This window comes from Ambystoma mexicanum, chromosome 4q, assembly GCF_040938575.1.
Source record: "Ambystoma mexicanum isolate Mex_15411 chromosome 4q, UKY_AmexF1_1, whole genome shotgun sequence".
NCBI classification, from domain to species: domain Eukaryota; kingdom Metazoa; phylum Chordata; class Amphibia; order Caudata; family Ambystomatidae; genus Ambystoma; species Ambystoma mexicanum.
The window spans coordinates 407,287,501-407,300,704 of NC_090928.1; the positions used below are offsets into that span (position 1 = coordinate 407,287,501).

At 39.1% G+C, this 13,204-nt stretch overlaps 1 protein-coding gene across 3 annotated transcripts in view; it reads left to right on the top strand.

Annotated features, from left to right (window-relative positions):
• The window catches only part of CHRM3 (cholinergic receptor muscarinic 3), a 3,761,375-nt gene that overhangs the window by 431,225 nt on the left and 3,316,946 nt on the right, over positions 1-13,204 (top strand). For all 3 annotated transcript variants that reach the window (XM_069607974.1, XM_069607972.1, XM_069607973.1), the window contains exon 3: positions 10,401-10,475. The gene's annotated coding sequence lies outside the window, so the exon portion shown is untranslated. The remainder of the gene's footprint in view (positions 1-10,400; positions 10,476-13,204) is intronic.

Below are 13,204 nucleotides of genomic sequence, written 5' to 3' on the forward strand. Positions count from 1 at the left end.
TCTCCAAGAAATAGCTTATGTTAAAGCACAAAATAAAACCGTTTTTGAATGCATTTTATTAAAATGCTTATATTGTTTTTTCTGCCTCGGGACATTTGACAAGGTCCATTTTGAGTCAGATACTGGTCCTGAGGCACATGACTAAAAGGCACCAAAACATTGGACACGTCGACCCAGTTCACATCAGATTTTGTTAATAGTACCCACTCTGTAAAGTAGATTGAACTGTGTATATAGGAAACCAGTACGAAAGACCGAATGAAAATTGCTATAAAACGTGGATTGAATTTGATGCCATTCATATGAATGCTTTTTAATCCTCATGTCTGAACTATATCTCTTGTCTTTAAAAGACTCCATATATCTTGATCTGTTATTCTACTTTGCGATGTAAACGTATGTCATGTTTTGTACACAAGTATACTCTGTATGTAATGTAATATGAATTCATGTCTTGTTAATTGTGTTTTGTAAGTTTTGAAAACTGAGTAATACATAACTGATTTAAAATTTCAATACACTTCCAGTAAAACGTAGTGATAAAATATATACAATTCATATCATTTCCTTCCATGAAGAGGCTTCAAAATGTTGATAGATTATCGCAATTATATTGATTATCAGGCGATTTTCAAAAGGTTGCTCTGATTTCATTTAGGCTTTCACATTTAACTAACAAATGTTTAAGCATTTGTAGTTGTAGGTTACCACATAGTCGACACCACCTTACAGCACATGTTATGCCCAATATTGCACCCTTGATATCCAAGGTCTCACTACAATTACATTTCATTAAGATATACTGACGTAATATCTTAGGAGAAGGGTAAGCCTGAATGTAAGCTGAAACTGAATTATGCTCCATTCAATACTGTAAGTACGTTCCACTATTACTAAGGTTAGCAAGTTGAACAATATTTGCCTCAGTACTGCCTTCCTTACACTTCTTTCTCACCCATGGTTTAAACCTTCAGCCACTCAGGGCAGCATTAGTGGACACATATGTGTCACTCCATAGTTTATGTAAATCCATCATTTTACCAAGAAACCCCATCTTCATACAGTTTTCAACATTTTTAAAAGCAGAAATAAATTGTACCCCTATCGTATTGTTATCCAAAAATGACAATTTTTCATAGCACTTTGTAATTCTATAGTTAACATCAGGAACAATGCTATTTAGTTTGAATTCAAGCAAGATATACTCTTTTGAAACATTATGTGCATTGTGCAGCAGTTTGTGCAGGATCAATGCCTCAAACTTTTGTAGTTCACATGTGAAGTTATATCCTCAAATCTCACCCCCATACAGTAACATGGGTTTGACTCTTGCAACTGTCTTAACTGAGAAGCCCATATTTTTACCAATAAAGCTGCTAATGCTATTTGCTATTTTATACATTTAAGTTCTATCCAATGGGCCTTCCAGTTAAGTTGATCATCAACATATAGGCTGAGGTATTTGTATGTCTCTACTTGTTCCAGGGGAACACCATCAACTATTCAGGTGTGTTTTTTTTTTACAAATTCGATTTTTTGCAAACACCATGATTTTGCTTTTCTCTATGTAGTCTGTAGGCCATGGGGGGCATGATCGAGTAATCACAAATCAACTGTGTATGCCAACCAGTTAAAGGTCACTGATCCCACATTTGCCAGACATGTAGAAGAGCTTATCATATTTTCCGGAAGTTCTGCCAGATAAAGATTAAAAAGTGTAGCAACCACTGAACAACATTGCTTTACACCTTGATATGTTGGGAATGATTTTGATAGCTTCCCTGTGGCGTCAAGGCGAACTTGCACTATGGACTCGGAATACAAGGTCATCAACATTTTAAGCAATCCTGTTGGGATATTCCATTTAACTAGTTTGGCCCAGAGTTTGTTCCTATTCACCGAATCAAAAGCTGCACTGAAATCAATGTATGCACAATACATGTTAGAGTTGCGCCGCTACCAGGAATATTCTACTGCAGATGTTAAAATTATTAAAAGGACCCTTGCAAAGATTTTGGCCGGTATATCGAAAATGGCCAATAGCCGATAATTAGCAGGGTTGTTCCATGCTCCTTTCTTATCGACCAGTAGGATGTCACTCATCTCCCATGTGGGAGGTATTACACCTCCCAGACCAATTTCATTAAATAAGATAAATAATGCTTCAGCCCAACTACCCAGTGAGGATTTGATCAAGTTGTTACATGCCCCATCGGGGCCCGCTGCTTGGGAGTTATTCAAGCCAACAATGATTTTGTGAATATCATTTGTTACCCCACCCCCCCCATCAATCCCTGGTACGTTCAGGTATCTTCACCATTATCTTTAGTTGTATCTATAGTACCCCGGATGGATTGAATATGCTTTTCTCTCCCAAACTAGTCCTGTAACACAATTAATGGGGAGGTTCCTTTTTTTTGTACCCCGTATTACTTGCCAAATTTCTGCAGAAATATTTTGAATGGCCACCATTGCTGCTTTTTTCCAATGTTCAACCTTGCAAGAATTTTTATAGGCCTTGAACCAAATGTGATACGAGCACTTTATAGATTTAACATACGTGGTTGTCAGACACATCTCAATTACACCTAGAGCTAGGTACAATATAACTGCAATCTTAGTTTGTATGTATTTGTGTTTGCTCTGCTAATTTTTTGTCGTAGTATGCCCTTTTATTAGTTGCAATATTAGACCGCTCATACTGTGGTTTATACTTTTGCTTGGAACTACATCCTTCAACAAATTTCGTCATCATGCTTGAAAATGCTACGATAATCTCATCCCGGACAGAGGGACCAGATTCATGGAACTGATTAATATAGACGGTCAGAAGTTTTTGAGCGATAGTATTACCCTTTAACACATTTTTTGCATTCCACTGAATGCGGTTTAGATTTTCATTGAGAAAGATGTTACCATTCTGATCATGAGTTGAGGTTAGGTTCACTGTCGCAAGAGGTATGGAGAGGACACCCACGGGGAAGTGGTCACTCTCTTCACAAGGAACTATTCCCATGTCAGCAATCAGGGATAAACCCGCTGAGTTTAAAAATATATAATCAATGATAGTCGCACTTTTACCCACAGAGCGAGTAAATGCCATATTGGGGTCCCCCGGGCAATAACCATTTAGCATCGTGAAACCATACTCTTCGAATAGGTGGGCCCACGGTTTGCCCTCGCGATTAGTTTTCTTTAAATTCACAGGCGAAGAGGACTTAGCTACTGGGAAGTCAGAATGATTAATTTTTATTTTTGTGTCTGTGAAATTTGGTGTGTCGTAAATGTTCACGACCAAGATCTTCCACATACCTTGTATTAGAAAAGCTGCCTATGTAGTGGGAGTACTATCTTTAAGCACTGCTAATTTCCAGGGCTGTTTCACTCATATTAAGAGCCCACTCTTTGGGCACCCTCGAAAACCCTTAGTAGCTGCCTGGTGTATATTCGGGCAACCATCAAATTGAACTTCTTCCAAAAGCCATGTCTCTTGTAGAGCCACTAACATAAAAATGTCCATATTAGCGGCCAAACCATTCTCCCCAAATATATGAGCAAACCCTCTCATATTCCAAGAAAGCATCAAGTTTTCATCATCGGGGCTGAGATGTAAAATGGATTTGAAAGACGGATGGTAAACTTTGCCAGTAGCCATCTACTACAGTCTCATTTGTCTTACCCGGCAATGATATATTCGAATCACCCAGACTAGTGCCAATGATCGTATTAGTACCTCTGAGCTAGTTACTTGGAACCTTTATATGTTGTAAGGTTTGCATGTTTGGAGTACCTGGACTATCTACAGTGGTGGTGGTTACATTTCTTGTGTCTTAGGTATTACTGACCAAGGTTTAATTTGAGGCAACATTACTACTTTAGATAAATAACCCAATCTAAAAACATCGTCCTCAAAGCCCAAAACAAAGTCAAGAGTAGAGGATAGGTTGAACCATATATTGGTGATCTATTCTTTAGTATTTTCCATCTGATCAACAATCTGGATATCATCTGATGATATACCTCTTAGAGGAACAATCATTTTAAATATACACAATACTGCAGTGCAGATCAATGGAGGTGCGTCCTGATTATTTGATACTGATTCCAATTGTAATGCTTTGCACAATTCAGAAGACTGCTCCATCATATCTCCTAGATGTAAGATTGGGACAATCAGCTTCACTATTTCAGGAGCCCACATATCAATTAAATTATTCTGGTTATTACTGTGAGTAGTTATTAGGTTTTTAGCTGTGTTGGAAGAACTATCTCCGCAGCCTTTGTGATGCAGTCTAACAAAGTTGCTGGCTTGGTGCTTTTACCCAACTATGACAAGGGTGTATCAGAAGAGCATACCCCATTCGTGCTGTACACACTTGCAGAGGTAATGTTGGAACTAACAAGGGCGGGCTCGGACCCAGTTTCCGGGATTGGAGCTAAATTCACTTCAATGTAACAACGATTTTCTTTTCCTACTCCACATGTAATATTACGAGTAATCTGTTTCTTAGAGTACATAAAGGCCTGTGACGCAACTCTGGCTTTCATTTTTTTGCATGACCCTCCCTCCATTTTTACTCTTTGCCGACTTATGTGGCATCAAAGTAGAGCTATTACTGATAGTAGCAGCGTTGGCCATGGATTCACTTTGAACAAAACAATGCGTGGTAGTACTTACTTCTTTCACTGTTTTGAGTGTTCGATTTATACTTTTCATTAACAATACAGACTGTACATCAATTTTCTTTTCCAGGCTTTCACGTTTTGCCACCAACATGGTTAGTAAATTATCTAAGGCCCAAAATATGTCAATAGATGTCATGCTACGCATGCTACCCTCGGACAGATTGCCAGTTGACTTATTTCCTGGCGAGTCCAATCCACACATAACATTGGGTGTTAGGACAACCTCGCAATTCACAATTTTAGATCTAGTTACTTCCAATGGAGTTTTGGTATTAGAAACATGGATATTACTTTCTTCAACAAAAACATCAGGTTCTACGTTCAACTCTCGCGCCTTGAAACACTTGTGTACAGGTGCGTTATAAATACCATATCATATCATAACACACCACACCAGGGGTAGAGATAATTTCTGTCTCATCACCTATATATTCTAAATTTGACATGTCCATTTCTAAATCTAAATTTTTGGATGCATTTAATTCAATCAAATCAAGCAACTGTACATTTTTGTGAACTGTTACATTAGTGTGACGGTGATCGACATTTCCTGCCGTCTTTAAGATATCAATATGGCGAGATGTGCGAGGGGGCACTTTATGGGGCACCTCAGATATAAACTCTGTTATTTCATCCTGCTGAAAAGAAGAGCATCTATTAATATAGTTCCCTACAATAGATTGAGTAAAGGTTCTAGTAATGACAGCATCAAGCAATTTCGTACCTAGACAACTTGGAGAATTACTTTGTTCATTAGCAATTTAATTTCTATAGCTGCTGTCTCCTCAGCTACGCAGTCAAGTTTGGGGGTCTTAGCAAAGAAAGTAGTCCGTTTTTTAGATTTTGCTAACGTGTAATTTTGCACATCCTACGACATTGCCACATTGCCAAAGGAATGTTCTAATCAATAGAGCTTCACTTTTGGATTTCATACTAAATTCATAATAGATATTAGGTGAAGGTCACACATTGGTTTTGAGATTTAAATAATGAATTGGCTTATGTTTGATTAGAGTCCAATGGAAACACCCCTCTTCTGTATGATATTATTTTTGCTAGATGTTTAGGAGAAAACGTCACACTCGCGTTTCCCAATTGTTTTGCTTGATTTTTATTCTCAGTTTCGCTTGAGAATTAATTGAACATTAAATTCCTAATTTTGTAATATTGGAAAGTTCTGAAGGTTGAGTTTACAGCCTTTACAGCTCTATTATCTTTGACATTAGGGCCATAACAAATTGTGCAAATGAAATTTGAGCAGTGATGTGCTCTCATGCTAATTACTTGCGTTCATAGGTTTCTTTGCTATGCTACATTTGCAGCGACAAGGCGATAATTAGGAAATACAGACAACACTATTACTGAATTCAATACTTGATATCTGGTTACATTTAATGTGTTAAAGAATTTTTATCATAGTCGCAAATGTGTGTACATTTGACTGATAAATAACATCTACTAAATAGAAAGGTATACAAATACAAAATCACACGGAATTCACTGTGTTTAGGTATTTGGTTCTACGTGATTTCATTGACAGAACAAACTTAGTTGCAGTTTACTTTGTGGTAGTTACTTCATGGCTTTTATTTATGGGTGGTACCCCTATGCCGCGCTTGTCACCTCTCGAACCACAACTCTCCCCTGCACTTACACATCCCCAACACCCTTTACTCTCAACCCTCAACTTACCTATTTTACTGCCACAAAGTAACTACTGCAAACTAATATACCACTCAGTAATTTCTGTCTATGAAACAATGGTACATAAAATGTTGTTGCTCTGCGCAACATATTGATTCTGATTTATATTGTGCTTCACCAAAGCGCAGAACATCATTCTAACACATGATGACGAATGAGAAATATAAGAAAAATTACAGCAGAACAAGAAGCATCAATCACTGATGATGAGTGAAATACAGCAAGGATTTAAGTTCTGCATGGAAAGTTGTGGGGCCAGCGTGGACACTAAAGGGGACGGATTTCCACCGTTTGGGAGCAAGCGAGGAGCAAGAGCAAAAGATGGATTGAACACAAGGAAAGCCAGGAGTAGTTACAAGGAACTGAGATGAAGATCAAAGCAGTCAAAACGTTTAATAGAACGTTTCAAAAGAATGCAGGTATGTAGAGGGCAGACCACAGAATGGAAGAGAATGTGGACTTCAGCACAACTTGTAACAAGCTTGTAACATACTTATTGGAAGCATGTAACAGGGCAATGGGCAAGATTCCTGAAGATTGTTGTCAATTGGAAGCACACATAAAAAAATGCTTTGTGAACCTGGCCCAATGTGTTGTAAACAGTGCTACAGACACGATTTTAAAGTGGGAGTATTTTACTTCCTATTTTTGAAAGTTGGGAGTAAAAATACGAGTCCCGTTCCCAATAGGAGTATTTTATAAACTAGTACAAATATGTTCAACTGTAAAACATACATGTTTTTGTGAGAACTAGTTCTTTGCACCAAGTTATTGATGCATATTAAAAGATACATTTGGCCTCTTTAATAATTATAATTATTTCTTCCGGTGGTACTACATGAACTACTGGTCCAAACGTATCCCTGGATCTGCTTGGGTGAAAGTAGGGGCACAAGCTACAATGTGTCCATTTCCCATTTTTTTTACTAGGAGTATTTTTACTCCCTAATTATATTGTTGGGGAGTAAAAGTAGCTGATACACCTCTTACCTGTAGGGTTCATTCTAAGTCATCATGGTGCAGCCACTTAAAACCATGGCAATAGAGCTGTGTATTCTGTGTAACTGAAAACAGTTCTGTGGTACACTGTAAGTTAAGGGGTTGTAGATGACTGTTGAAAACTACATCAGGAAAAGATTCCTAAGGACAGTCTGATGAATTGTGAGTATGCATCTCTTCTCCCCAAGGTGGGGCCACCCTATGAGGCTAGGGAGGTGAGCCTGCTCTGCAATACCCTCCCGATGGGTAGAGGCAAGCAGGGCCTCACCGGGAGAGACTCCCCCTATGGGGGACAAGGACTCCTGTTTTCAGGTGAAACTCCCTAAATGATTCTTCAAGATAATACCAGTATATCTTCCTGATGACAAGGCCTCTGAAGAACAAGTTAAAATGTGTTACTGCCAACCTGACATAGAACATTTCAATTTAAAATCCCATTCTACTGGGATGAAGTCCCCATGAAGGCAAAGAGAAGGAAATGAAGAAAGAGAAGAAGGCATGAATTCCTACACAGGGGAACCCCTCCAGCTATATCATCCCAGAAAGAAGAGGAGTCTGGGAAACTGAAAGGAAGCCTGCAAGATTCTAAAGGATACACAGGCTGGCTATGAGGATCTGAGGCAAGATGTGCAGTGATCCGAGGATCTACTGGGCAATGGTCGGTAGCAAGAAACGCAGCAGGGAAGAAAGAGGATGCGCAGCGATCCGAGGATATGGGAGAGAGAGAGAGAGAGAGAGAGAGAGATAGTGGTGGTGTGACCACAAGAGGTTTGTGGTGGACCTGAGATACAATTAACTACACTGTGACTATTCATATACAGTGAACTCAGAATGAGTAGAAACCCAAGATAATAGGCCACCAACCTGAAAGAAATGAGGAAAGAGGGACTGGCGGCAGAACACAAGACACCAGGAAGGGAGAAAAGAAAATCCATCCTGATCCTGTGAAGAACCCAGTGACATTAACCCTCAGCATGCAAGGTAAAGGGGATAACGGGAGACCCGGGAAAGGGAGTGTCGATCATTACTGGGCTACTCATACTCATCACCGTCTTGAGAGTAAAGACATAATACGAGTGGATAAGAATCATTACTTGACTGCCACTATTGGTCAGTCGCGAGACTATAGATCTAATAAGAGTGAATATAAATCATTACTAGACTGATCCTACTCATCATAGTAATGAGAACCTAGATACAATAAGAGACACTGAGAATCATTACAATAACACTCCTACTCGACACAGTCAGCAGAGGGAAAATAAGAGAAGAGCAAACCGCAAGACAAATTAATTGGCAATTATCCAACTGATTTTAAAACATATCAAGGAGGTCCAAGGTACAGAGAAGATTCAGTCCTAAAAGAATAATTTAACAAGGATTCAAACTTTGTGACAATATCTCTGGAAGCTGAGGATGAAAGGTTCAGGGAATATGAACTGTTCAGAAATATAAACAATATCTCAGAGGGGAAAATCAATTGTTGGAAAAACAACCCAGGGAAATAGAGAAGGATCAATCATTATATGGCAATTCAGGAGAAGAAACCCAAAGTCAAGACGACATTAAATGAATTGTATGAATTGGTAAAAGCGATTACTAGAGACTATCTAAAGAGCGTCTTCTGAAGAGTGGCTGAGAGACAAGTCAAGAAAACCCATGAGAAGGGAGGCCTTGTCCTATCTTTAAGTTATTAAGAGTAGTGATAGGGTCAGATAGGTTAGCGTTGAATGGTTTTTCATTTCAGACATTCACTTACAACTGACGACCACCTTAGTTAGTTTTGTTAGGTAGGGAAGCTTTGTAGAATAGGGAAACATAGGCCTTATCCATATCCTTCTATAAAATCAGGAGTAGAATGTCTAATCAGTGTCCACATCCTTGTTCTGACCTACCACACCAGATATAGAAGTTGTTTGCCCATTTTAGCAACCACTAATATGAAGGATGTCACCCTCCTTTTCAATGTAACCTAAATCTTGGGGTTTGTGATTAAATGTGCACATTATGATATCAAGAGGTCGCATTGCTGAAAAGGACACATTTGTGTTGTAGTTACAAAGGCCAGCTTTACAGGTGGACTTAAAGCACTGACAAAACATGTTAGTCTGTCCCTACTCCCCTGACATAACCTCTTCTGTTCAAACTCAAAACTAGCCTCAATCCCATGTTTATTAAACACCACAGTTAAGCCATTTATTTTCTGGGGTCCTTAATCTAATGATTGTCAGCTGCCCCATCTGGGATACGGGCTGTCCCCCACAAAGTCTCTGGTTGTGTATTGACATTAGTCACCCTATAAAGTGGTATTGGATGCTTGTTCCGAAAGCATTCTGAAAATTGAGGTTCAAAGACCATGTCATTGCTGAGTGGAAATTTATGCTGTTCATCTTCTTGGCTCCTGGAAGGACTTCTCTCTGTAGTAAAAACTCATTAAGATTGACATTTGCCTCCTTTTCCTCACACTCAAAAAGAATGACCTTTCTTTGCCTCCATTTAACTTGAGGCATCTTTCCTTAACAGTTTTTCCTTTGTTAAGTGAGTGGCTGTAATGCTTGTAAGTAGGAGGGACCATGCAACATTTCCAACAAAAGTTAGTTGTCATCCACATTTGATTAACACTCAACTTATTTTATAGCTGCCATAACTGCATATTACTGCTTACACAAATAATTGCTAAAATAACCCCTTAGTTCACATTCAAGTCTGGCCAATTGAGGCAAAGATTTCCAATTTAGAGTCAAATTCAATCAGATCCTTGTGGTGTGTGCGTCACTAATTATAGCGCGCCTTCAAGATTTTTACTGAGGTAGTTTGGAAGACTGGGGAACCATTGGGGAGCCTGAACAAAGCAACCAAGCACGAAGGCTGGTTTCATGTTTTATAGACACTTCCATAACGTATGAAACAATGCAATTCTTTTTTTTTGTTTTTGTATTAGATATTTCATGTACTGTGCGTTGTGAACACATGTATTCTCGCAAGGTAATATTTGGCTTCCATTTTGACAGGCTTCAGTATCCTGCACCGGAGCTGTTGAGACTAAGGTGCTAGGAATTTGGAGAATGCTGCCTCACGGCCAGTAGGTAAGATTCTTCCCTTCATCAAAGCCAATGTTGTTTTTTTTTGTGTAAAAATGACTGCCTTCATAAAAACACGAATTGTATTAACACATGGAGATTCTCCAAAAGTTCAAAAGAGAAAGCAGAATTTCAGTTTCACTTCACATAAAAGGTTTTGTTTCATCAGTTCTTTGCAAAACATTAATTAGCCCTTTTTCTTTTAGCATAAAAGAAACATCTAGGAAAGCAGCTCAGTGAGCGCAAATCTCATTGATGTGTCAACTTTCTGGGGACTTTACTCGTGAAAGATGTTACCTTTTTTGTAGTTTTAGTTAAAGGCGCATGATGAACTATTGCTCTGTCAATTGTTTCCTTATGTGTTTGTATGTGTCAAGTTTGGATATGCTGCTTCCTCTGGGTCTAAAGTAAAAAAATGTATTGAGAAATAAAAATAAAAAAAATACAAACTGCTGTGATGCATCAGAGGTGATCATCCCAAAGACCCTGGCCTGGGACCCTTCTCATGTGGCCAGGGAAACGCAGATGCCTCATGATCCTAATCCTGTGGGTGGCCTTTGCCGGAGGGGATCAGGTCAGGAGAATTGGGGGAATCCTCTGATCAACTTCCCTAATGATCACACAGTCTTAATGGCCAATTGTAAAATTGAAGATTTTGAGGTAAAAATCAACAAGAACATTAGGGACTGCAAGTCCCATATTGCTTTAAGTAGTGGCAGGAGGAAAAGGGGTTCAGAGATGCAGAATTATAGTGTGTATTCTAGTGGTTCTAATGACCCACTCCTAAGCAGGACTTTTGAATATTTAAAGCCTCTTTAGGTGCAGGCCATTAGTAAACAGCTGTGTGAGCAGGAGAAGCATAGAGAAGGAAATGCTGTGGCCATCGCTTTGTTTGAAGTTGGACGCATTGCTGATAGAGTCGTAGAAGTTGAGATTTTGAACTGCCGAAGATGCGCAGTGGGAAGCATTGCTGTTGCAGGCTGTCCTGTAGGAGAGAGAAGCTCTCTTGTGCTGGCGTTCTACTCCAGTGGTTGGCATTCACCGGAGTATGCGAGGAGCCAGGCAGGCTCCCTGTGTAAAAGGTGCAGGCCGTGGGAGTGTGACCGGAGCTGTCAAAAATCCCAGACCCAATGAGAAAAGAAGTATCACCAGCAGCAGTGGGTCAAACGGAAGCAAAGGGAAAGACCAGTGAGTTGGCCTTCCATAGGTAACCCTGCAGCGCTATGTACTAGATGGCTGTCTGCCAGTAACACTTTTGAATACTGGACTAATGAATTGAAGTATTTTTGGCCCTACGCTGAATATGAGAGGGACTGATTGGGGAAATATACTAACCACCATTGTCGAAGTAAAGAAGGGGCAACATTTGAGCAAGATTAACGTAATCTACAAAGAAGAAGATTACTTGAAAGGGAAAACAATAACCAGCATTCCCTAAGCCAAAGAAAGGCAATTACAAACAATAGGAGATACGGTTTTCCTAGTAGTCTACAAAAAGGGAGATTACTTGAAAGGGAAGAAGACAACCAGTATTGCCTAAATCAAAGAGGTGCAATTGTAAATAAAAGGGCTTCCTAAATGGGGAAACCTGAACAAGAGACATTACCAACAGCTACATGATGTTGTAGAAGTAACCCAAAGGTGGCAGGTGGCAGGAGAGAAGCCCTTCTTGTAGAAATCATCAAAGTGGAGAGGAACTAACCTGCATTGCATATAGGAAAAAAATCAGGGGAACAAACAACATCAATGTGTATGGTACCCTTGTGGAAGAAGTTGTTAACCCCAATGTTGTTGTTGTTGAAAGGCAAAGACATTTCTAAAGTTTGAAGTAAGCCTTACCATAGGGTACTTGTAGTAATGGTAGTTTTATCCTGGCAGGTGAGTATACCATGAAGAGGTGTAATAGTGGTTAGTCCTGGCAGGTTAGTGGACCAGGAAGAAGACATTGAAGTACTGGATTATGGTGGAAGGTTGTGGTAGAAAGAAAGTTGTCAAGTCCACAAATATGTTATGGTGAACTGTGCTAAAACCATTCTGCCAAGACATTATTTTTTATGAAGACGACATCTGAAAGTTGTTGTTGTTTAAAGAAGTGAAGTCATATTGAATTCTGATAGGTAATGTGAAGACCAAGTCGTTTTGGTTTATTAAGCAAAAGCTTGTGAAAACTTTTCACAATTATTTTGAAGAGTGATGCATCTTGTTTAACAATAGGACAATCCAAGTGCCAAGTGAAAGACTCATGTAGTAAAAAGAACTTTGTGTTGCATGTGGAACAGAACTTGACTATTGAAAAGAACGTTCTTGATTGGAACCTTTGGTTTGGAAAATCCTGCATTAATCCTGGGGATGGGGATCCGACCCAGGGTTACAAGGATACATATTTACAAAGTCTTTGTTTGAATATAACTGTTATTCTGTTGAGTTTAAACAGCCATATGATATCAGTATGGTTTTGTGGTATGTTTAATTGTGAGGGACAGATATCTTTTGATGTTAGTGTTTTCCTTTGAATGAAATGGCTACTTATGAGAAAACTCTATCTTCATGTCCGCCCCGCATTTCTGACCCCTCACACTACCCAAACAAATTAAGTTAAATTGTTCATTTTATTTCTGATATCTGTGACAATTGCACTATGTGGATGATGGGGCTAATTGCAGTACCTCAAAGCAGCCAATTAGATTTGGGAAGAAACATTTGAAGTGAGGTTTTGATTATCTCATAAATGCTCG